Source organism: Sminthopsis crassicaudata, chromosome 3, assembly GCF_048593235.1.
Source record: "Sminthopsis crassicaudata isolate SCR6 chromosome 3, ASM4859323v1, whole genome shotgun sequence".
Classification (NCBI taxonomy): Eukaryota; Metazoa; Chordata; class Mammalia; order Dasyuromorphia; family Dasyuridae; genus Sminthopsis; species Sminthopsis crassicaudata.
The window spans coordinates 137,899,766-137,924,671 of NC_133619.1; the positions used below are offsets into that span (position 1 = coordinate 137,899,766).

The 24,906-nt window shown below is 32.1% G+C and overlaps 1 pseudogene; it reads right to left on the bottom strand.

The window, feature by feature from the left end:
- LOC141561930 (putative E3 ubiquitin-protein ligase TRIML1) overlaps positions 1-14,239 on the bottom strand; it is a 155,018-nt pseudogene extending 140,779 nt beyond the window's left edge.
- Positions 14,240-24,906: the final 10,667 nt, after the last annotated feature.

Genomic DNA, 24,906 nt, shown 5'->3' on the forward strand with positions numbered 1-24,906 from the left:
GAATTGAGTATAAACTGTTTGCACTATTTGTTTTTTTTTTTTTTTTTTTTTTTCTTTTCTTTCTTTCTTTTTTTCTCCCCCTAAGGTTGGAGTTAAGTGACTTGCCCAGGGTCACACAGCTAGGAAGTGTTAAGTGTCTGACATCAGATTTGAACTCAGGTACTCCTAAATTCAGGGCTGGTGCTCTATCCACTGCGCCACTTAGCTGCCCCCTCTTTGCACTATTGTATTTCTACCCAGGTTACTTTTACCTTTGGAATCCAATTCATATCGTGCAACAAGAAATTTGGTTTTACACACATATAGTGTATCTAGGATATACTGTACCACATTTAACATGTATGGGATTGCCTTTCATCTAGGGGAGTGAGTAGAGGGAGGGAGGGGAAAATTTGGAAAAGAAGTGAATACAAGGGATAATGTTGTAAAAAATTACCCACGCATATGTACTATCAAAATATATAATTATAAAATTAATTTAAAAAGAATAGTCTGGAATGAAATCAAGATGGAGGAGTTATCAGCTCTCCCAAATTACCTTCCCCCCCCAATTACCTTTTAAACAAATGTAAAATAATGCCTCAAAAAACTTCTGTAATGAAACAAGCAATAAAAAATATGAGTAGAGGGATTTTCCAGTCAACAACAACTCAGCATGTTGAAAGTAACGGTTTGTTTTGCTGCAATGAGAGTATAGTGCATTTTTTGGAAGGTATGGAGGTACAATCCAAAAGCAGATGCCCACTTCAGCAAGTCTGTGCAGGCCTTGGAAGTTGATTAAATTGGTAGCATAATTTATAAAATGAGAAAAAGAAAACTGGTAAGAAGGAAATTACAAGGGATGCTTTATGATATTGGCTTAAGTACTCTATTACATTGGCAATATGGGGATCTGGGTCACAGGATATAATACAGGAAAAGGGGAAGCATTAATACATTACAGATCAAAGAAAAATTCATGGTCAGAGTTCCATGGTAGAAAAGAATGTTTGATGTCTCTGATAGACCAAACCACAGACAAAGGGAACAGTGACCACACCTCTACTGATTAATTAAGCTACCTTAGTGAAACTGAAAATTTATAAGTCCCAGAAATAAGCTCTCAAAATTATACTGTACCACAAAGAGCCTGAAGCTAATAACAATAATCCCTCCCAGCAAGAAGCAGTATAAAATTTTATTATAAATTTAAAAGTCAAGAAATAGCCTGAAAAGTGAATGAAACTATCACTCCCATCTATAACAAAAAGAACAACAAAACCTGACCAAAGAAAGTCACAATGCTGACAATCAATATCAAAAATTCAAAAGGGAACAACAATAAAAAATATAGCTGTATGTAAAGCCTCAAAAAAAGGATAATTGTTTTCATAGCCAAAAATAATTCCTGAAAGAGTTCAAAAATATCTAAAAATCAAACAAGATATATAGAGGAAAAAATTGAGGCAAAAATTTACAAGTGAGGCAAAAGATCATGAAAACTGTCAACAGTATAATAAAAAAGCAAGAAAATATATATTTTTAAAAGTACAAAATTTCATTGAAGAAAACAACTTTTTAAAATGCAGATTTGGCCAAATGGGGAAAAAAAAAGAGGTATAAAAATCATTGGCGGAAATAATTTGTTAGAAATTAGAACCAGCTAAATGGAAGCTAATGATTTATGAAACATCAAGAAAAAAACAAATAAGGCAGTTTTTCTTGACAATGTTTTGAAAGATCATGTCTATTCTCTTTTTATGATTATGGTTTTTATATAGTCCAATAATTTTAAAATTATCTTCTAAAATTATTATTTCAACAAAACAAGAACAAACCAATAAAGAAACAAACAAACAAACAAACAAAACACATTCTCTTCTTCAAGAGACCTTTCCCAGATATTATTTATTTAATTTCCATAGATGCTTAGAGAAACACTGATTCAACTGTATTATTTTGCATTCTTTCTTTATATAAATTTTCATCTAAATATTCTCTTGCTATTATGTGGTAGTAATCTATGTCACATTAGCCTTTTTCAAGCTCCTTCTTAATTACCTTATCATTGTATTTTTTAAATTTTGTGAATTTATTCTACTTATATTATTTTGACAATATTTTTGCCTTATTTAACAAATAAATATATGTTTGAAATGGGAGTAATTATTAATTGTCTCTTCACTTGGTAAGGAGATCAAATGTTTCTTAACTGAGTCAGTGTCTTAGCTCATTTTTCTCAAAATTTTAAATACTGCCTTGTATTTGTAGCCTCTGAAAAACTCCTCACCATGTGGAAATTCCAGTAAAAACAAATTAAAACCATCCCCCTAAACAGAAAAATATCCTGAACTGATCTGAATGTGTTTTAAAGATCTATGCCAGATCTAATCACAATCACAACCTATAATAACTAATATGTATATCCATCCTTATTATATGCCAAGAAATGTGCTTAAGCTTTACAATTATTATTTCATTTGGATCTCCCAACAACCATGGCAGATAGGTGCTATTATTATATCCATTACATATGTGCAAAACCAGAAGCAAATATAGGTTGATTTTCCTAATGTCAAAGAGTAAGTAGTTAAGGCCAGATATGAACTCAAGTGCACTATCTGCTGTGTACATAGCAACCATTAAGATAACAATCTCCTCAGATCATATAAGCCATAATCATTGACTTAACTCCCCCAATTATCCAGTGTATAAAATTGATTCAAAACAAAACCATTTATTGGAATACTATAACAAAATAATACTCATTTATGTGCATCAATTTTATTTATTTATTTTTTTGCAGTCAAGAATGTGGAGTAGCACACATAAAAAAAAATAGTAAACAGTAAGGTCAACATTTTTAGGGTAATCATGCATCTTATTTCAGTCTTTACTCTCATAAATGTCCAAGAGATCAATAAGTAGTCATACAATTTGGGGAAAAAAAAGAAAATCATCAAATTGACATTATAAATGAAAAAAAAAAATTGCAGCTAAATAGATGGATGTCTGTCAAGGTTTTGCCAGGTGGACTAATAAATGCATTAGAAGGACTGATTTCATGTGTCCAAGATTACCAAAGAACATTATACCATGGGATACTTGGGCATCTCACTTTTCAATTCTACTTATAAACACAAGCATAAATCTGTTAAGAAGGATGAAAAAAGTAGAGAAATTCCATGAAGAATTTCAAAGTCAACCTAGACAGTACTTTCTTATTAATTGATTTTTTTTATGGGAAGGTGACAGAAAGGAGCATAATGAAAAATAAATTGGAAAATATGATGTATGATTAAAAGATGAAAGATTTCAGAACTTTTTGGACTACTCCAAAGCCTGGAATATGTTCATTATGACTCTACTTTAAAAAGGAAATTAGTCATTGAGAGTACAAAGTGTAAATAATATTATAAAAAAGTAGAAAAAATAAAATCTCAATGCAAATTAATTTTTTTTATAACTGAAATATGTCTGCCTTCTCATTCAGGTCAATTCAATAGTTAAATCATAGTTTAAAATCATGTCACTCTTTTTTTATAAATTCAAGATCTATTTAGTTTCTATTTCCTGTGCCTAGAATGTTCTTTCCTCTCACCTATAAATCTTAGTTTCCCTGGATTCCTTCAATCCAAGTAAAAAAAAAAATCAGAACTCTTTTTTTGAAAAATGATTGTCATACAAGACAAATTAAAGTCTTCTGATAAAACTTGTCTAAAATATAAATCTGAGGGGCAGCTAGGTGGTGCAGTGGATAGAGTACCAGCCTTGAATTCAGGAGGACCCGAATTCAAATCTGGTCTCAGATACTTAACACTTCCTAGCTGTGTGACCCTGGGCAAGTCACTTAACTCCAGCCTCAGGGGGGAAATATATATATATATATATATATATATATATATATATTTATAAACTGATATATCAATTTTGTTGTTAGAATTACTAATTGATCATGAATATGTATATATTTACATTCAATAATATTGAAAAATTTTTACAATTCCATTAAAAAAATTTAAGCATGTGACCTGTATAAAACATACTGCTAAGAATATGAAATAAAAACACAAAATGATAAATGAAAACAAAGGAAAAGGTCCCTGTCCTCAAGAAGTTTATATTTTAATAAGAGATATGATGGGTTGTTGAATCATTTGGGGGGAAACACATATAATTCATAGAGAAACAATTATTAAACCCAAGAATAGAATCATAATCATAACTTTATAGACTTTATTTGTGAATTTATTTAGCTCTTTTAATGACTTATCTCGAAAATAAAATGTTTCTTTTGTAACCTGGGAAAACAACACCTAAGATTTCACAGTCTTGATAATGTGGTGATAATTTATTTTAATTGATCTGGAAGACAAAGTTAAACACGAAACATGTTAGATGAGTCATTAATTCAATCATGATTTCAGTTACATGTGCTTTAAAAGCATGCAATAAAAGATCAAACAACGCTTGACTTAAAAGTTATTGTCAGAATAAAATAAAACTAAATTTTAAATCAATGGAAATACAATTAATATATCATTGCCTGAATAAATTAAAAGCAAATTTTAAATAATCATAGCAACATTATAATTTCTGTAAAGAATATGCCAACCAATTGATCCATATTTCCAATCACAGTGTTTGTGAATTCCTTGTAAAAATACTCCTTAAATGCTACTAAGCACATTTATATTGTGTTCTCTTCTTTTTGAATGAGAATGAATGCATCTTGATAGCAGAAACTTTTTAACCTGTTTTTTTTTGTTGTTTGTTTTTGTTTTTTATTACCAGAACTTAAGACAGTTTCTGACCCATACTTGCTTACTAAGTCATTTTCAGATATTCATTTATTTATCCATTTGGCCATTCAATCATTCATATCATTATTACAATCACTTATAATTTCTAACTTTCTTAGAAATTTTCATGTTTTAGTTTCTATTCTTGGTTCAGTTCCAAGAATGCTTTAACTAAGCATACCTATTCAAATATAGATTGAGTCAGTATTCTGGTCAGTGTAATGTAAATAAATTAAGCCTTTAACTAAGATTTTACTAAAGATAATGCAAAGAATCAAAATTTAGGATTGAGAGCTTATCCTACTCAGTTGATGTATGTTATTATATAAATATTACACTATACATTTATGTACTACTGTTATTTTATTAATGTAATAAAATTATAAATTCAATAAACTTCTTATAAAAGCTTATATAAATATAATAACTTATCATGTAATCATAATATATATTTTAGTTTTAATGTTTAATATAATTAGAAATCCAATAGAAGTAGCTTCCTTTGAACATGCTTTTAAAATTTTATTATATATTTATAATAAAATGTATACATATGTATATGTAGAATGTATATATATATGTATTATATAATAAATATATTTATTAACTATATATGAGACATTAAAAAATTCCAGGCATATCCTACTTTGCTTCACTTATCTAGCATCTCAAAACCATGCTTTCTAAAATCTAGCCTTTAACATTATTTCCCTTCATCTCACCCTTTTATTTCCCTAAGCTCTGGTGAGTTTTTGCTTGTTCTTCCTCAAACAAGACCTCTATGATACTTCACAACCACTATTTCTTTTTTTTTTATTTTTTTTATTTATTATATTTTTTATAATATTATCCCTTGTATTCATTTTTCCAAATTATCCCCCCCTCCCTCTACTCCCTCCCCCCGATGACAGGCAGTCCCATACATTTTACATGTGTTACAATGTAACCTAGATACATGTGTGTAAATACCATTTTCTTGTTGCACAATAAGCATTAGATTCCGAAGGTACATGTAACCTGAGCAGACAGATTTAACAGACAGTGCTAACAATTTACATTCACTTCCCATTGTTTCTTCTCTGGGTGTAGCTACCTCTGTCCATCATTGATCAACTGGAAGTGAGTTGGCTCTTCTTTATGTTGAAGATTTCCACTTCCATCAGAATACATCCTCATACAGTATTGTTGTTGCAGTGTACAGTGATCTTCTGGTTCTGCTCATTTCACTCAGCATCAGTTGATGTAAGTCTCTCCAAGCCTCTCTGTATTCCTCCTGCTGGTCATTTCTTACAGAGCAATAATATTCCATAACATTCATATACTATAATTTACCCAACCATTCTCCAACAGATGGACATCCATTCATTTTCCAGTTTCTAGCTACAACAAAAAGAGCTGCCACAAACATTTTGGCACATACAGGTCTCTTTCCACCCTTTAGTATTTCTTTGGGATATAAGCCCAGTAGTAGTACTGCTGCGTCAAAGGGTATGCACAGTTTGATAACTTTTTGGGCATAGTTCCAAATTGCTCTCCAGAAAGGCTGGATTCTTTCACAACTCCACCAGCAATGTATTAGTGTCCCAGTTTTCCCACATCCCCTCCAACATTCATCATTATTTGTTCGTGTCATCTTAGCCAATCTGACAGGTGTGTAGTGGTATCTCAGAGTTGTCTTAATTTGCATTTCTCTGATCAGTAGTGATTTGGAACACTCTTTCATATGAGTGGATATAGTTTCAATTTCTTCATCTGAGAATTGTCTGTTCATATCCTTTGACCATTTATCAATTGGAGAATGGTTAGGTTTCTTATAAATTAGGGTCAGTTCTCTATATATTTTGGAAATGAGACCTTTGTCAGAACCTTTACTTTTAAAAATATTTTCCCAATTTGTTACTTCCCTTGTAATCTTGTTTGCATTAGTATTGTTTGTACAGAAACTTTTTAGTTTGATGTAATCAAAATCTTCTATTTTGTGATCAATAATGATCTCTAGTTCTCCTCTGGTCAAAAATTCCTTCCTCCTCCACAAGTCTGAGAGGTAGACTATCGTCTGTTCCTTTAATCTATTTATTATCTCACTCTTTATGCCTAAATCATGGACCCATTTGGATCTTATCTTGGTATATGGTATTAAGTGTGGATCCATATCAAATTTCTGCCATATTATTTTCCAGTTTTCCCAACAGTTTTTTCCAAATAATGAATTTTTATCCCTAATGTTGGTATCTTTGGGTTTGTCAAAGATTAGATTGCTATAGATGTACCCTTTTTTATTCTTTGTATCTAATCTGTTCCACTGATCTACCGGTCTATTTCTTAGCCAATACCAAATGGTTTTGGTGACTGCTGCTATATAATATAGCTTTAGATCAGGTACACTTAGACCACCTTCCTCTGAGTTTTTTTTTTTTTTTTCCATTAGTTCCCTTGCAATTCTCGACCTTTTATTCTTCCATATGAATTTTGTTGTTATTTTTTCTAGGTCATTGAAATAGTTTCTTGGGAGTCTGATTGGTATAGCACTAAATAAATAGATTAGTTTGGGGAGTATTTGTCATCTTTATTATATTCGCTCGGCCTATCCTGTTAGGATTACTAGGTGAGAACTCAGGTTGTCTGGATAGTGACAAGGTGAGAATTCAGGTTGTCTGGACAATTACAAGGTGAGAACTCAGGTTGACTTGATAGAAGGAGCAAGCTCATTGGCTGAAGTGGTTCTTCCCAGAAGCCCTTGCATTATCCCACGCCCATTCTCTGGGAGGATAAAAGAGAGGACACCCCTCCAGAGATAGAAGAAGACTCTGGACTACATCTGGCTTGACGCAGCTCTCTGCAGGAAAGGAAGTCAGCTCTCTGTAGGAAGGGAAGTCACTTCTCTGGACAAGAGTTAACAGCAACTGCCTGGAGACAACGGTTCGTTACAGGAAGAAGAATCTGTCTGAGAGATTTGAGTAGACACAGCAGATCTCTTCCCAGAGAGTGATCCAGCAGGTTCTGAAGACGACAGCTCACTACACTATCCAAGAGCACTGAATGTCTTTCCAATTATTTAAATCTGACTTTATTTTTGTGGCAAGTGTTTTGTAATTTTTCTCATATAATTCCTGACTTTTCTTTGGTAGATGGATTCCCAAATACTTTATACTCTCAACATTTGTTTGGAATGGAATTTCTCTTGGTATCTCTTGCTGTTGCATTTTGTTAGTGATATATAAAAATGCTGAGGATTTATGTGGATTTATTTTGTATCCTGCCACTTTGCTGAAATTTTGAATTATTTCTAATAGCTTTTTAGCAGAGTCTTTGGGGTTCTCTAAGTATACCATAATATCACCTGCAAAGAGTGATAATTTGATTTCCTCATTTCCTACTCTAATTCCTTGAATCTCTTTCTCAGCTCTTATTGCTGAGGCTCGCATTTCTAGTACTATATTGATCACAACCACTATTTCACCAAAAAGAGTGAATACCTCTCTAGAGTTTATCTTGACACATTTCCTTTATTAAAATATGAGGTCTTTCAAATAGGTTGTATTCAAGAAATCTTAAAAGATTCATATGAACTGATAAATAAAATGACCCAAACTAAGAAAATACATACAATGCTGCAGCCGTAATACTGTAACAATCATCAATTGTGAAGAACTTAGTTCCCCTGATCACGAAAATGATCCAAGATAATTCCAAAGGACTTATCATGAAAAATGCTATGCCTTTCCAGAGAGAAAACTGATAAACTCTGGGTAAACTTTTCTTCACCACCTTCTAGTGAAGTTCAATAAAATCCCTAAAGGCAAGCAATTTATTCCTAATAAAAATTATTGTTATTCTTTGTATGGCACTATGTAATATTATTATATTTACTAATTTACACAAATTTATATTTCTTCTACTTGATATATGTATATGTAATATATAGATATTATATATAGTTTGACAATCAGTAAAATATATTGTAATTAAGAATATGTTATCATGTTACTTATAGGAAAATCCCCCAAATACCATTCCTAAATATTGAAGATCTTACATATCATTTGGTTATTTGTATCTATTTGAAATTCCTAGTTATTTTTAAGTAGTCTAACATTTCAGTAGAAATAATGTTAAGTGAAATTTCACTTATTTGAGGTACAGTAGTCTTTATAACAACTCAAAGTTTAAAAATAACACTCCTTTTCTACATTATAGAGTATTGTAGGTTATGTAATTAAGTTCCAGGCATGGAGTGAGGAAGAATCCTCCTCTTACACTCGAGTTAAAATCTGGTTTTAGACACTTGCTAATTGTGTGACTCTATTCAAGTCAATTAATACACATCAGTTCTTCCTTTGTAAAATGAGCTAAAGAAGGAAATGACAAATCACTCCAGTATCTTTGCCAAATAATTTTCCCCAGATAATGTCATGAAAACTCAAATAATACTGAAAGAACTGAATAACTACAAAATATTTTACATAAATTATCCAATTTAAATTTAATAGAAGAAATTTCATTAAATTCACAAAGGAAATGATCTTCAAAGATATCAGGTGATTTCTCATGGTTATACAGCTAAAAAGTCATGTATCTTATTTTAAGTTTGTTGGACATTGAGTTCAATATTTGCTTTACTCTCTCATAATATAATATCATTATTTTAAAACAAAGAAGTCAAGCATAGTAACATAATATTTAATCTACTTACTTCCCCATTCTTTCTTAGTTTTTATTTCAATTGAATTGTGAATATTTACTAAAATATCATTAACATTATAAAAAAGGACTCTACATCATGGTTTACAATAGCTATTTTGAAGTTACAAATGTTTTCTTACCCTTCACTTTAGGATTGTAAAAATTATTTAGTAATCATATATTAATATTATTGATTCCCTTTGTAATCTTATTTATTTTACTTAATGCACATTAAAATATTAGCATGAGAAGAGATCTATGAGCTTCCCACAACTAAAAAAGGTGTTAATTAACAATAAAAAAAAATTAAGATGCCTGGGACTTGGGGAAGAAAAGGAAATATGAATTACTCTGATGTCAGTAAATTGATATCAGTTAATAACTAAAAGCTTTGAAAAGTGTCCAATGTTTCTTGAAATTGATTTGCATGCTGATTCCATGACATTGGAGTTGAAGTAGGTCAACAGAATCTATAAGGCCAGAATTATAGCTAATAACTGCTCTAGAGGGAAATTTCATACAAAGACCAGCATCACTGTAAATATTTATTACTTGTCTACTATATGGACTATAGTGTTCTAGATGCTCAAAATATAAGATAAGAAAATTTTAGCAGCATTGTTAGTAAACTTGAATTGAGCAGTTTTGTTTGAATCTTAGATTTAGAAGGCAGTTGCAAGATTGTTGAAGAGTGAGAGATGAGAAAGTTATGGGTGAAAATTATGTTGACTTTCATCAAGTTTGAATATGAAAGGGAAAGCAAATATCCAACATATGCATATATTCTATTCCCTGATTTTATGATACTTACTGCACTTTACTGCTTCTATGTGATTATAACATGGGAACATTTATTTAAAAGTAGAAAAGAAGGGGAAACCATCAAGTACAATTCTCTCATATTATAGATGAAGTTATTAAAGTCCAGAACTGTTAAATTACAGGTCGAAGAAAACAGCAAGTAACTTGGTGCAAAGTGATTTCTATTTTTATATAGGAAAGATTTTTCAAATGGCATCAGGCTTATTGTAAAGAGTATCAGAAACCTATAGAAATGTAAATAATAAACAAGATTTATCTTGAAGAAATTTGTACTACTATTTCACATACTTTTTAACGTATACTTACTGAGGATATATTTTATTTTTGGGAAGGCATGGGACTACGTTGTTATTAAATCATGTTGAAAGGTTCACTGAAGGCTGATTCCACAATTTTCAATCTGGAGGTATTTGTGTTTCAATATATCCAATAGGGTGAAAAGCAATAGCATGTAAGATCTCAACAAGAAAAGCCAAGACAATAATTTCTCAAAATAAAAATAAGGGAAGATACAAAGAAGAGTGTGAGGAAACAATACCAAATATTAAGGGGATCTTATTTTTGATATATGGCCCAAAAGACCTATCTATCTAGAAGGTGAGGCCAGGTAGGAGTATAATGATTAAGGATGATTTTTTTTTCTGGTGCTGCTTTTTAAGAACTGCAAGGAAAAAAAAAACACCTTTTAATGTTTCACAGGAACAATGCTCTGATGTGTATGGTTAATGTAGCAGCAAATGTCAAAGAAGAACAACAATATTCAGTAAAGGTCTATAATCCTTTTGAAAAACATTTATTAAGTTTTGACTCCATGGACAGGACTATGTTAAGAAATAGGTATAAAAAAGCAAAAAAATTATTGAACTAGACTTAAATTCTGTGATGAGAACTATGAGATTTGATGCTATGTAAAGTTTTGAACATTTTTCAAGTTTGACCTATATGTACTTTTGCATATACATACAGACACAGACACACAGACACACACACACATATGTATATATATATATATATATATATATATATATATATATATATATATATATATATATATATATATATAAAATTCAATATGATCAGGTCATATATTTTGAATTGGATGGGATTTCAAAGGCCACCTACTTGAATCTTCTCATTTATGAAATTATTTGGATAATTCAGCCTCAGTTATCTTACACCTCGAATATCTGAATGATAAATCATATCATTTAGCCCAGTAAAATTCTTAAAGAGCAGGCAAAACAAAACAAAACAAAACAAAACAAAACAAAATAAAACAAAACAAAACAAAAAAAAACTTTGTTCACTGGTAACTTTTAGCTCACTTCCCTATTTTTATCAGTTCTATTCACTGAAGCCTAAACATGTTTCCAGTTGATTCAGTGATATTTTTGCCATTCTCCAAAGCTAAGAATTATTGCTTGCAAAAATCCACATAAGATTGTATTTGAAAACATATGTTATGCTCTATAAACTTCTCAGGAATATAATCTGAAGCAATAAATAAAGTCTGACAGTCAATATTTATGAAGCCTGTGGAAGATTAAAGGAAAAGTATATGGTACTTATGGGGAATATAAACTGATTTTAAAGGCTGCAGTAAAATCTAACATCTAACCTTACTTAAAATCTTTGGAACAATTACATGGTATGCTTTGTATAAGTTCTTAGAATATGTAAAAAATTATTTTATCTTATGCAAATAATTTAATTGTCCCATGAAGAACAAAAGAATGAAGTAATTATAGAAAATGTATTTTTATTTAATTAAATTGAAATCAACAACTTATCCTAAAAACAATTGTAATATTTAGTAAGAATTGTGTAGATACATGATTTTCACTATTAAATTTTGACCATTTCAGTAAAAAGAAACAAACAATAATAAACATAAAACAAGAAGAAAAAGGCTAAGTATAACATCATGATTAGCTTGTGGCAGCAAAGATAAATTTTGAAGTGGAGTTCAATGTAGAAAACTGTGAGTATAATTGTCCCATGTTACAAATGAAGAAAAGGAGTCTTAAAGAGGTATAATAAGTTGCTCATAGTAAATAGTATTTGGTGTTTAAGGAAAACAGTTCTTATTTCTTCTTTTTAATTTTTTTTTATTAATTTCATAATTATAACATTTTTTGACAGTACATATGCATAGGTAATTTTTTACAACATTATCCCTTGTACTCCCTTCTGTTCTGAATTTACCCCTCCTTCCCTCCACCCCCTCCCCTAGATGGCAGGCATTCCCATACATATTAAATATGTTATAGCATATCCTAGGTACAATATATATTTGCAGAACCAAATTTTGTTGTTCCTGCAAATGAAGAATTGGATTCAAAAGGTAAAAATAACCTGGGGAGAAAACAAAAAATGCTAACAATTTACACTCATTTCTCAGTGTTTCTTCTCTGGGGGTAGCTGATTCTATCCATCATTGGTCAATTGGAATTGGATTTGCTCTTCTCTATATTGAAGATATCCACTTCCATCAGAATACATCCTCATATAAGTATTGTTGTTGAAGTGTATAATGATCTCCTTGTTCTGCTCATTTCACTCAGCATCAGTTGATGTAAGTCTCTCCACCCCTCTCTGTATTCATCCTGTTGGTTACACCTCTTATTACTTCTAATTCCAACATTGCTTCATAGAAAAGTAGATGAAATATGATTGGGGTTGTATAGATATAGTGAGTAATATGAGGACAATTTTATCCCAGAGTAAGTATTTTAAAATTGCTTGGATCATCTCATGAAGAACAGATCCCTATTTTGTTGCACCAGAATAATTATATACATATGATCCATTTTCTCTTGAAATAGTTAATTTTTTTTAATCAAGTAAGAAGGGTAGAAGAAAAATTGGTAAAGGAAATGATAACTGTGTAGGAGATTATGAAAAAAAGTCAACTACTTGGAATAGGAAGCACAAAAATTGACTGAAAAAATTCTTAATATTTGTTAGAATGGGGGGAAAAACACTGAAGAAAATAACTTCTTTAAAAGTAGAATTGACCAAATTGGGGAAAATTGTACTGAAGAAAGCAACTCTTTTGAAAGTAGAACTGGCCATATGAAAAAGAAGGGAAAAAAAGGTAACTGAAGAAAATAATTTATTAAAAATTAGAATAGAGTTAATGGAAAGTAATGAATTAAGGAGACACCAAGAATAAGTCAAAAAGTTTTTATTTTTTTAAATAAAAAAAATGAATTAAATGTAAAATATTTTATTGATAAAACAACCAACATGAAAAATAACAGATCTAGAAGAGATGATAAGAAATATTGGACTAGGAAGCTCTCTAATTCCCTTTCTACCAACTATTTAATTCAGACTCCAAAACAGCACTTGACTGGTAAAAGCCACAAAGATTGGAAATATAAAAATTTACCAGTGGAAGAGAATATGGAAAATCACCTGAAAAAGTTTGACCTGAGGTTCTGGGAGTAGGCCAATGCAGAGCAGGGATAGAAACAGGAGTGGGGTAGCCTCTAAGGTTGGAAAGTTAACATAGAGCTCTCTACCATAGCCTGACTGCTTTGCTTTGGTGGTGGAGTAGTGGACCAGCAGAGAAGTTGGAGCCTGGGGTAGTGGGTACTCTAAGGGATGCCAAAGTCCCAAGAGGATCAGGCTGCACTCACCCAGGACCGGAAGTGACTCACGCAGACCATAACACAGCTCTTCACAGCACTCTGCAGCAAGGGGCTCATGGTGGGGGGCAGTCACACAAAGCAGGGGCACAGCCCAGGGCAGCCTCTCATCTGTACAGTGAGGGGGTTGGCCTGAGGTAGTGGAATTTCTCCAGTGGAGCTCCTCACAGGGCACTTACACAGCCAGGCCCATGATTCCCAGGCATACCCACTTCCATGTGGAGCTCTTTCCAGAGCCTTCTCGCAGCTCTGCTGTTCCTTGTAGCCCATTGAGAGGACAGATACTGTCCATAACCCCATCCTTGCTCTACAGAGGAAGCTGGTAATCTCCTTGCCCTGAAGGCAGAACCTGAAGGATTAAAAAAAAAAAAAAAAAGAAAAAGAATAAGAAAAAAAAAAAAAAGAAAAGAGCAAAAAAATGAAGAAAATGATTGACAGCTTCTATGCAATAAAAGAGCAGATTTCCAAACCTGAGGCTATTAATAGCTCCAAATAATGCTCTCCTAGAAGAAATTATTAAAAATTGAAGAGAGAATTAGAAGAAAAATGAGGAAAGGAAAGAGAAGCTATACTAGAGAATAACAATGTCCTGAGATGTGAATTAGAAAAGGTAAACAACTTCCTGAAATGTGAATTGGAAAAGATAAAGAATTCACAGGAAGTGCAGGGAAACAGAATTAGGGAGTTGGAAAAGGTAAAGGAATCACAGGAAAGTAGAATCTATTAATTGAAAAAGATAAAGAATTCCCAAGAAAGTAGGATTTGTGAATTGGAAAAAGAAAATAACTCACTAAAAAACAAATTTAGTGAAATGGAAAAAAAAATCCATAGAGAAAAAGAACTAATTTAAAAATTCAATTGGACACATACAAAAAGAAGTAAAAAAAGCTAATGAAGAAAATAACTCATTAAAAATCAGAACTGAACAAATAGAAATGAATGATTCAATGAGACACCTGGCACTCTAACCTGGCTCCCTAACCTGGGGTAGCTGCTAAGAAGTTAACAAGTCAGGGCATTATGTGAGTAGGTATAATAAAGGCTTTCAAGATTACATGTGGCTGTCCTTGAGTGTGCCCCCGGTTATTAAACTATAGATTCAAGAAATCATGGCCAGAGACCTTTGAAGGCCTCAAGAGGAGGCAAGCCAGGTAGATTTGACACTGCAAAGGTCAGTGGTCAAAGGTACTCTGTTGGGCATAGGATAGACTAGTAATTGTAACTGCCAGGTCAAGAAAAAGCAAAAAAAAAAAAAAAAAAAAAAAAATCTGGAGAAAAATGTCAGTTATCTACTTGCCAAAATGACAGACCTGGAAAATAACCTGAGGATTACTGGACTAATAGAAAATTATGATGAAAAAAAGAGCCTAGATACTATTTTACAGGAAATCTCAAAGAGAACTGCCCAAAGGTAATAGAACCAGAAGGTAAAATAGGCATTGGAAGAATTCATCAAATACTTTCTGAAAAAAACACCCCCCAAAACAAACAAACAAACAAACAGACATACAAATAAATAAAACCAAAACAAAACAAAAACAACAACAACAAAAAAAAACAATAACAAAAACAAACAAAAAAACAAAAAACAAAAAACAAAAAAACTCCACAGAACATTGTGGCCACATTTCAGAACTATCAGACAAAGAAAAAATATTACAAGCAGCCAGGAGAAAACAATTCAAATACCAAGGTGCCACAATAAGGGTCACTCAAAATCTAGCTGGCTCTACATTAAAGGATCTAAGGGCTTGTAATCTGATATTCTGAAATGCAAAAGAACTTGGAATATAGTCAAGAATATACTACCCTGGGGGCAGAGCCAAGATGGCAGAGAAGATATAGGAATACTTCTAAGGTCCCTTTTATACTCAATACCAACTAGTTAAATAAGCCTCAAAATAACTTTGGACTGATAAAAAACACAAAGATTACAAGCACAACTTAACAGCCAAAGTGCATCTGGAATTTCTTCAGAAAAGGCCGGTCCAGACAGGAGGAAAAAAAAAAAAAAAGACCAGCACAGACAGGGTTAGACTAAAGGCTAGCACATTGTGCCAAACTGGCTGGGGAGGTCTCTGGGGTTAGTAAAGCTAACTGAGATAGAAGAATCTGGCATAGGCTGATAGCTCTACTCTACTTGTAAAACAGCAGATCAGAAGAGAAATCAAAGCCACTTTAAAATAAAACAAACAAACAAATAAACAAACAAAAATGCCAGAACCTATAATTACCCCAAATGGGAAGTGACCCAACACCGACCTCGGCACAGCTGTGGAGCCACCTTCTTCTGTCCGGGGTTTTCCTTAGGGGAGTTAAGAACTGCACAGTGGGGAACACAGCCTGGGGCAGCCTCTAATTCACATAGTGCGGGGCTAATCATGAGTTCACCAAAACTCTTATATCAGCAACTGTGATTTCCCAGCAGAGACTTGTGGTTTGAGTGCAGGGGCTTTTCTTGGGTCAGCTGCTAATATGCACCACCCCACAGGGGCAATTGGCCTGGGCTTGTGATGCTTTCACTGTTCAGGCTCTAAGCTCAGGGCAGTTTCTAGGCCACACAGTGAGGGTTCTTCACTGGGCACTCCCTGCAGCCGTGCTAACCACCTCTAAGTCATTTTTGGTGGGGGAGGGGAACTCTTAGACCCTTCACAAGACTGCTGCATTCCATCCAATCCCCATTCTGTGAGGAAGCTGAAAAATTTCCTACCCAAAAGGCAGACCCCACAGATTCTTAATAATGAGTAAGAAATTGAAGAGAGTGATTGACACTTTCTATACAGAGAAAGAATGGGTATCCAACACCGAAGAGGCTAACAGCACACAGTCTCCAGATAATACCATAAAAGGGAATTATATCTGACCCTGTCACATAACTCTCTCCTAGAAGAGACTATTAAAAATATAAGAGAGTATAAAATATTTGGGAATCCATCTACCAAAAAAAAGTCAGGTATTATATGAGCAAAATAACAAAACAATTGCCACAAAATTAAAGTCAGATTTAAATAATTGGAAAGACATTCAGTGCTCCTGGATAGGCTGAGCGAAAATAATAAAGATGACAATACTCCCCAAACTAATCTATTTATTTAGTGCTGTACCAATCAGACTCCCAAAAAGCTATCTTAATGACGCAGAAAAAATAACAACAAAATTCATGTGGAAGAATAAAAGGTCGAGAATTTCAAGGGAACTAATGGGAGAAAAAAAAGTCAGATGAAGGTGTTCTAGCTGTACCTGATCTAAAGCAATATTATAAAGCAGCAGTCACCAAAACCATTTAGTATTGGCTAAGGAATAGACGAGTTGATCAGTGGAACAGATTAGATACACAGGACAAAATAGGGTACAATTATAGCAATCTAGTGTTTGACAAACCAAAAGATACCAACATTTGGGATAAGAATTCATTATTTGAAAAAAACTGTTGGGAAAACTGGAAATTAGTATGGCAGAAATTAGATATGGACCCACACTTAACACCACATACTAAGATAAGATCAAAATGGGTCCATGATTTAGGCATAAAGAATGAGATCATAAATAGATTAGAGGAACAGAGGATAGTCTACCTCTCAGACCTGTGGAAGAGGAAGGAATTTATGACAAAAGGAGAACTAGAGATCATTATTAATCACAAAATAGAAGATTTTGATTACATCAAATTAAAAATCTTTTGCACAAATAAAACTAATGCAAACAAGATTAGAAGGGAAATAACAAATTGGGAAAATATTTTTACAATTGAAGATTGTGATAAAGGCTTCATTTCTAAAATATATAGAGAACTGACCCTAATTTATAAGGATTCAAACCCTTCTCCAGTTGATAAATGGTCAAATGATATGAACAGACAATTTTCAGATGAAGAAATTGAAACTATGTCCACTCATAGGAAAGAGTGTTCCAAATCTGTACTGATCAGAAAAATGCAAATTAAGACAACTTTGAGATACCACTACATACCTGTCAGATAGGCTAAGATGATAGGAAAAGATGATGATGAATGAAGAAGGGGATGTGGGAAAACTGGGACACTAATGCATTGTTGGTGGAGTTGTCAAAAAATCCAGCCATTCTGGAGAGCAATTTGGGACTATGCCCAAAAAGTTATTAAACTGTGCATACCCTTTGATCCAGCAGTGCTATTACTGGGCTTATATCCCAAAGAAATACTAAAGATGAGAAAAGGACCTGGATGGGTCAAAATGTTTGTGGCAGCTCTTTTTGTAGTGGCTAGAAAATAGAAAATGAATGGATGTCCATCAATTGGAGAATGGTTGGGTAAATTATGTTATATGAGTGTTATGGAATATTATTGCTCTGTAAGAAATCACCAGCAGGATGAATACAGAGAGGCTGAGTGAAACAAGCAGAACTAGGAGATCATTATACAATTCAACAACAATACTATATGAGGATGTATTCTGATGGAAGCAGAGGTGTTCAACATAAAGAAGATCCAACTCACTTCCAGTTGATCAATGATGGACAGAAACAGCTACACCCAGAAAAGGAACACTGGAAAATGAGTGTAAACTGTGAGCATTTTTTTTTCTTGTTGTTTATATTCCCAGAATATTTTTACCTTCCAAATACAATTCTTCCTTTGCAATAACAACAACAACAAAATTCGGTTCTGCACATATATACTGTACCTAGGATATACTAAAAGATATTTAATATGTATGGGAATGCCTGACATCTAGGGGAGGGGATGGAGGGAAGGAGTGGAAAAATTCGGAACAGAAGGGAGTACAAGGGCTAATGTTGTAAATAAATAAATTAATTAATTAAATTACCAAAAAAAAAAAAAAAATAGAGAGAGAAGAAAAGGTAGCATAGACAATGAAGGTATATCAATATTAACCATATATGCACCAACTGGTATAGCATCTAACTTCCTAAAGGAAAAGTAAAGAGAGTTGCAAAAAGAAATAGACTGCACAACTATAATAGTGGGAGATCTCAACCTTTCACTCTCAGAATTAGATAAATCAAACCACAAAACAAATAAGAAAGAAATTAAAGCGGTAAATAGAACATTAGAAAAACTAGGTATGATAAATATTTGGAGAAAACTGAATGGTGATAGAAAGAAGTATACTTTCTTTTCATCAGTTCATGGAACATATACACAAATTGACCATATATTGGGACATAAGGTCTCAAAATTAAATGCAGGAAGGCAGAAATCGTAAATGTCTTCTTCTCAGAATACAATACAATAAAACCACATTCAACAAGAAGTTACAGGTACATAGACCAAAAAGTAATTGGAAACTAAATAATCTCATCTTAAAGAATGACTGGGTGAAACAGCAAATTATAGAAACAATTAATAATTTCACCCAAGATAATAACAACGATGAGACATCAAACCAACATTATTGGGATACAGCTAAAGCGGTAATAAGGGGAAATTTTATATCTTTAGAGGCTTACTTGAATAAGATACAGAAAGAGAAGATCAATGAATTGGGCCTGCAACTTGAAAAGCTAGAAAAAAAAGACCAAATTAAAAACCCCCAACCAAAAACTAAACTTGAAATTCTAAAATTAAAAGGATAAATCAATAATATTGAAAGTAAAAAAAAAATATTGAATCAATAATAAAACCAAGAGTTGGTTTTATAAAAAACCCAATAAAATTGATAAACCTTTGGTAAATCTGATCACAAAAAGGAAAGAGGGAAATCAATTTGTTAGTCTTAAAAATGAAAAGGGGCATCTTTCCACCAATGAAGAAAAAATTCTAGCAATAATAAAGAAATACTTTGCCAACTTTATGCCAATAAATTTGATAACTTAAAATATGGATGAGTACCTCCAAAAATATAGGCTTCCTAGATTAACAGAGGTGGAAGTGAACTGCCTAAATAGTGCCATTTCAGAAAAAAAGATATAGAACAAGCTATTAACCAACTCCCTAAGAAAAAATCCCCAGGACCAGATGGATTTATGTGTGAATTCTATGAAACATTTAAAGAACAATTAGCCTGAATGTTATATAAACTATTTGAAGAAATAGGGGATGAAGGAGTCCTACCATACTTATTTTATGACACAGACATGGTACTGATACCTAAACCAGGTAGGTTGAAAACTGAGAAAGAAAACTATAGACCAATCTCCTTAATCAATAGTGATGCTAAGATCTTAAATAAGATATTAGCAAAAAGACTTCAGAAAATCATCCCCAGGATAATAAACTATGATCAAGTAGGATTTATACCAGGAATGCAGGGCTGATTTAATATTAGAAAAACTATTAGTATAATTTACTATATTAATAATCAAATTAATAAAAAACATATGATCATCTCAATAGATGCAGAAAAAAGCATTTGATAAAATACAACATCCATTCCTACTAAAAACACTTGAGAGTACAAGAATAAATGGACTTTTCCTTAAATTAATCAGTACCATCTATTTAAAACCATCAATAAGCATCATATGTAATGGGGATAAACTGAAACCATTCCCAATAAAATCAAGAGTGAAACAAGTTTGCCCACTATCACCATTACTATTCAATAATGTATTAGAAATGCTAGTCTCAACAATAAGAGTCAAAAAAGAGATTAAAGGAATAAAAGTATGTAATGAGTACATCAAATTATCACTCTTTGCTGATGATATGATGGTAGACTTAGAGAAACCCAGATATTCTAATAAAAAGTTATTTGAAATAATTCACAACTTTAGCAAAGTTGCTTGATACAAAATAAATCCACATAAATCCTCAGCATTTTTATACATCACCAACCAAATGCAACAGCAAGAGATAAATAGACAAATTCCATTCAAAACAACTGTTGAAAATATAAAATTTTGGGGAATCCGTCTACCAAAGAAAAGTCAGGAATTATATAAGCAAAATTACAAAACACTTGCCACAAAAATAAAGTCAGATTTAAATAATTGGAAATACATTCATTGTTCATGGATAGGCCGAACAAATATAATAAAGATGATAATACTACCCAAATTAATCTATTTATTTAGTGTTATAATAATAAGAATCCCAAAAAACTATTTTATTGACTTAGAAAAAATAACAACACAATTCATATAAAAGAACAAAAGGTCAATAATTCCAAGGTAAATAATGAAAAATAATTCAGATGAAGGTGGTCTAGTTGTACCTCATCTAAAGCTATATTACAAAACAGCAGTCACCAAAACCATTTGGCATTGGCTAAGAAATAGAATAGTCGATCAGTGGAACAGGTTAGTTACACAGGACAAAATAGGGTACAACTATAGCAATCTAGTGTTTGACAAACCCAAAGATACCAACATTTGGGATAAGAATTCATTATTAAAAAAACAACAACATCAAAAAAAAACTGGAAATTAGTATGGACAAAAATTAGATATGGACCCACACTTAACATCATATATAAAGAGAAGATCAAAATGGGTCCATGATTTAGACATAAAGAATGAGATCATAAATAAATTATTATATCATAGGGTAGTCTACCTCTCAGACTTATGTAGGAGGAAGGAAGTTATGACCAAAGGAGAACTAGAAATCATTACTGATCACAAAATAAAATATTTTGATTACATTAAATTAAAAAGGTTTTGTACAAACAAAACTAATGCAAACAAGATTAGTAGGGAAGTAACAAATTAGGAAAATATTTTTACAGTTAAATGTTCTGATAAAGCCCTCATTTCCAAAATATCTAGAGAACTGACTCTAATTCATAAGAAATCTAACCATTCTCCAATTGATAAATGGTCAAAGGATATGAACAGACAATTTTCAGATGATGACATTGAAACTATATCCAATCATATGAGTGTTCCCAATCACTACTGATCAGTGAAATACAAATTAAGACAACTCTGAGATACCACTACACACCTGTCAGATTGGCTAAGATGACAGGAAAAGGTAATGATGAATGTTGGAGGGGATGTGGGAAAACTGGGGCACTAATGCATTGTGGAGTTGTGAAAGAATCCAGCCATCCTTGAGAGCAATTCAGATAGAAGTGGATATCTTCAAGAAAGACAAGATCTATTTCAGTTCCAGTTGATCAGTGATGGACAGATTCAGCTACACCCAGGAAAATTGGGAAATTAGTGTAAACTGCTTGCATTTTTTTTCTTCCCAGATTATTTTTACCTTCTGAATCCAATTGTTCTTGTACAACAAGAAATTCGGTTCTGCACACATATATTGTATCTAGGATATACTATAACATTTAACATGTATGGGATTGCCTGTCATCTAGGGGAGGGGACGGACGGAAGGAAAGCACATTTGTAATAGAAGAGATAATGTTGTAAAAAATTACCCATGCACATGCACTGTCAAAAAGGTATAATTATAAAAATTAATAAAAATTATGAAAATAAAAATATAAAAAAAAAAACACAGTATGCTCCTTGACTTGAAAATGATTTGATTCTGTGAAACACTCTGGGCAGCTCTCTTTTATGATTTCTTTTACCTCAAAATAGCATTCAAAATGCCTTGCAGGAAACCTATTGCTGAGTGAGGGTGATGTCTAAGCATGGGAAAATTTATCCCAGAAGAATGAGGAAACAAGAACATTTTGGTCATGAAGAACTTGTTGAGACAGCTAAGACAACAAGGCCATTCATTTTTTACTGTGCCAGTTATCTTGACTTTTGTCTTTCCATTGAATTCTAATGAAACAGTGAGATAGACAACTGTGTGAAACTCTACCCCACTTAAATGCAATTTGTGTACAAATCAAAATATTAACCCGTGATGCCATTGGTCCTGTTGAAAATTAAGGAGAAAGAACTGGTAATATATAAACACAGTTTCAGGGATTAAATCCTTCATGTAGGGTTTTTCCTCTTACTACAATTGAATTCGATATCTTTTTTAATTTTTAAAATTTTTTTATTTTTTTATTAATTTTATAATTATACATTTTTGACAGTATATATGCATGAGTAAATTTTTATAACACTATCCCTTGTATTCATTTTTCCAGATTTTCCCCTCCCTTCCTCTACTCCCTCCCCATGTGTTACAGTATAACTTAGAATATCTCTTTTTTAATTCAGTCATATTAAATGATGCATGGTATTCTTGTTCTTAAAAAAATACAATTTTTCTACTATCTTCTTTTTTCTAGATTATAGTTTATTTTGTTTTTCTTTTTAACACATCCATTTTATTTTCCTTACTTAAAGCTATTATAAAATTAGCTATTGTTTTTAATTCCAAAGTTAAGGTCCATATTATATTAATAAAAGTGTCTTCACTGACAATATCAATGATGATGAATTAATTGGGTTGCACACTATACCTGTTAGGTAGATTATAGACATTATCATATGCCTGGTGGGAGTTTAATTTGTTTACTAATATGAGTCAAAATCACTCTTTCAGGACAGGTAATTTGCTAAATGGTTCTGTGAAAGAGTCAATTTCTTTCATGTGAATGAGCATTATGACGACAATAAGATCAGGCTCAATAATTGCTATGATCTCTGAAGTGATACAGAATCATTTAGAATGGAAAAATGTCTTATATTTCAGGACAGAAATAAAATTTTTGAAGCAAAATAAAGCTGTGAGAAAGAATATTAAGTCAATCTGACGACTGCATAGGTGGACCAAGTAGCATACTTGAAATGCCACTGATGGAAAATATAATTAAAGAGGGAAGCAGAGAGTCAGTGGCTCCCATTGAGTGACATTATCTATCTATCTATCTATCTATCTATCTATCTATCTATCTATCTATTTATCTAATAATCACATATAAAAAAAAGAATGAGAACAGAGAAAGTGAGAGATCTGTTAGACTCAACTATTGTTTTTGTCCCCAATCACCATTTGTAATAACCTGATTATTCTAAAATTTCCCACTTCTTAAGTTCTCTTTAACTTATTAAATCTTTTCTTTTATGTTTTTTTTTTGGAGGGTAGTTAGGAGGTGGAATACATCAAGTTTATCTATGAGACATCTGCATAACACTTTCATAATTGTAGGAAGAGTAATTTCTCAATACTTTGCCAACGGACAGAATTAATGAGAATTTTGAAGGGGAGAGTTGGTCTTATATCTAGCTTCCAGCAAAGCAAAATTCAGCTAGGTTCAAACAGAGGAAGATTCCCAGAAATGAGAGCAAGCTATGGGATGAAGTAAAAATGCTTTTAATGAGTATATATTTGTTTAAACATAGTTTTACTAATTATTTTTAGTGTATACCTCAATAAATATATATATGCACATATATATATGTATACCTCTCTCTCTCTCTCTCTCTCTCTCTCTCTCTCTCTCTCTCTCTATATATATATATATATATATATATATATATATATATATATATATATATATGAGGTATGTACACACACATACAGACATATACATATACATATACATACACACACACACACATATATATATATATATATATATATATTTCCTTTTCAACAAAAATCTCATTTTAAGAATGTAGCCTTCATCTTTCCTGTAAACATTAGAAGTTACTTCTTTTTCCTTTGTTATCCTTTTAGACATAAAAAAAAAATTATTAATATTCATTTCTTTTTAAATTTTGAGATCCAGGGATAGCTAGGTAGTGCAGTGGGTAGAGCATCAGCCCTGAAGTCAGGAGGACCTGAGATCAAATCTCTTCTCAGACACTTAACACTTCCTAGCTATATGACCCTGAGCAGTGACTTAACCCCAATTGCCTCAGCAAAAAATAAAAATAAATAAAAAATAAATTTGAGTTCCAAACCATCTTTCCCTCTAACCCTAACTTATTTATTGAGATATTTGATATCTATTTGTTATTCATGTAAATTCATGCACAACATATTTTCATATTAGCCAAACTTTTTTTAAAAGTAAGAAAAATATAATAAAAATAATGTTCTAATCTGCACTCAGATCTCATCAACTTTTATATAGATAACTTTTTTTTTTATCATGAATTCTTTCTAATTG